The sequence below is a fragment of the Cannabis sativa genome, chromosome 4, assembly GCF_029168945.1.
Source record: "Cannabis sativa cultivar Pink pepper isolate KNU-18-1 chromosome 4, ASM2916894v1, whole genome shotgun sequence".
NCBI lineage: Eukaryota > Viridiplantae > Streptophyta > Magnoliopsida > Rosales > Cannabaceae > Cannabis > Cannabis sativa.
This window is the reverse complement of record NC_083604.1, coordinates 17245627-17248641: the sequence shown is the minus strand read 5'-3', so window position 1 is coordinate 17248641 and position 3015 is coordinate 17245627.

Here is a 3015-nt window from a genome sequence, read left to right as displayed (position 1 = left end):
ATGATTTAGTACATGTCAAAGTTAGAGGGGGATAATTTCATAGATATCAAAGTCTAGGAAGCTTGGTTTAGTAAATAACACAATCACTGAAATAGTAAAATTGAATAAAATTAGACAAAAGTCCTTAAATTCAACAATCTCAATAGTTCAGGGGGCACTTTTAACGACCTTAAAAGTTCAGGGCATAATTTGGTACATGTCAAAGTTCAAGAAGCAAAAATCCTAATTAATCTTCATTTTAATATTGAAAGATAAATATTAAATAACAACTCAAAATTATAAATAAAAGATCAAAACTCTAATTTTTTATATTTCTATTTTTTTTTAACATAAATCTTCAATTCATAAAGAATCAACCAAATGTGGCTCTTAATACTACTTATTAGAATTTTTCATCACTCATAAAATATCACTATAACAAATACACTTATAAGGGGCGAGAAAAGTCACCCCTAAAACAACAATAAATCACCCTTAATAACTAATATATATACTCGTTTAATGAAAATAACGATGGCCACATAAGTGCACTTCTATCACACAAATATATATTCATATATATACACATATATATATATATTAACATATATCTAAATATAAATATATATACACAAAGATATATGTTCATAAAATATATATCTTTATATATATATATACTCACACATATACATATATATAATCATACACACAAACATATATATATACACACAAAAGAAGTTTCAATGGTTACATTTTTATTGTAACCATCATGGTTACATTTTTTTAAGCCATTGGATGACTATTAAATGGTTATGATTAATTTGAAAATTAAATAAAAATAAATAATAAATAACTTGTAACCTCAAAGTAACCTAATAATTTATTTCCTTATAAAACTGTAATTAAGATTAATTATATTTTAAAATTAAATTAATTATAATTATTTATAATTTTTTACAATTTATTACTATATAAGGATCTTTTAACAATTTTTTTTTTGCACTTAAATTATTTAAAATTTTAAAGCAAAACTTTTTATAATTTAAAATTATATACATATAATTTCATAATTTAAATTTTATTATACTTGTAATCTTAATTTTAAATTATTACACTTAATTATTCAATTTTTTTTATTTAAATATTAAAAAGTAAAAAGTGAAATAAGTTGAAGGATTTCTTAGAAAAAAAATAGCTACACTTGTTATCGATTGACTAGCTTGAGACCTCATACTGAGTTCATCTAATTGTAACAAAATAATTAAATATCATCTAAAAATAATTAATTATTTAAAAATTTATTATAAGAAGAGAATTTTAATTTGTGTAAAAAGAAATTTAATTTTTGTAAAAAAATAAATTTTATTGTAAATATTATAATTAAATAACTTAATTATTAAAATAATTAGAGTAAGGATTTAAATATAAATATTAATTACTAAAAGAGGTCTTGTTAAATATTTAATTAATTATTTTAAGAAAATAGTTAATTGTAATTAATTAATTCTAAAAAAGGAATGTCTGCCTATTAGTAACCTGCTATTACAGGTCAAAGAAAAATGTAACCATATGGTTACAATAAAAATGTAACCATTGAATAGTCACCCATATATACACATATAATTATATAAATACAATCACATGTATATACAACTAATAAAATTGTGTATAAACAATCACACACAACTTTATATTTTCACACACACATTTCATCAAACACTTTTTTATAGACATCATTAATTTTATCCAAACTAATAATATAAATTCATCATCTAAACCAATAAACATAAAAATAACATAACTTAATCCAAACTAATAAAAATATAAAGAACATACATTTTTTAATGGTGAAGATGAAAAGGAAGAAGAAGAGTAAGGTGGTGGCGCGGAGATGACGGTACGGTGGTGCGGGGACAACAACACGGTGGTGCGGGGATGATGGCACGACACAATAACAGTGTGGTGAAGATGAAAAGGAAGGAGAAGAAGAAAGGGATCGATTTTGAATTTTTGGTCTGAAAGTTGTTGGTTTTTTTTAGAAATGAAAATAGGGGCAAAATGAAGAAGAAGGGAAATCGGGTGGGGTTTTAATTTATTGAGTATTAGGGGCGACTTATGTCACCCCTAAAAGTTGCTTCTAAAAGGTTGACTGGCAGCTTTTCAAACTATTAAGGGCGATTTTAGTCGCCCCTAATGGTATGAGCAGGAAATATCCCACCCAAAATTAACAATAGTATTTTTTAACATGTCGCCCCTAATACCTAATTTGTTGCCTCTAAAAGTTTTAGGGGAGACATATATTTCCCCTAAAGCTTTACGAATAAAAAAAAATACCAGATTACATAAGGGGCGAGAATCAAATTCACCCCTAATACCCCTATTATTAGAGGCGACATAATGTCACCCCAAAATTAGTCGCCCGTAATAAGTGTATTTGTTGTAGTGTATGCAATATGAAGATTAAATTCCATAAACAAAATATTACATATTATTAGAAGTGTATAACCATAGATCTAAGAACATCTCTAAGGAGCCTTCAAACTTGTGAATTTGGAGTGATTTATTCTCCAACGAAATGACAGATCTAACATCATATTGCCGTGTGTGCTACAGTGCACGATATAGGTCGCCGTGTGTGCTATAGTGAACAGCATATGCCGTGCATTGTAGCACACATGTCATACACTGCTTCTATTTTTTTTTTTTATATTTAATTAATATTTATATATGTTTATTTATATTATTAATTATATTTATGAAATTATAATGCACCTCTTTGAAAGTTTTGCACTGATGTAATCATACTTATTTTGGCATTCGAAGATTTTTTTAATCTATCTTTTTACATGGTCTTGTACAATATAGTTATTTAAGATTCTATAAAATTTTGAAAATTCAGAAAAATTTAACACACAGAAAACAAGGTTCAAACTATCTATTGCACATGTCGCTTTTATTTGGAGGAGTGCATTGTAGAAACACTTTTTAATTTATTGTGTGTAAATTTAAATGTGAATACCGTAAATTATTTTTATT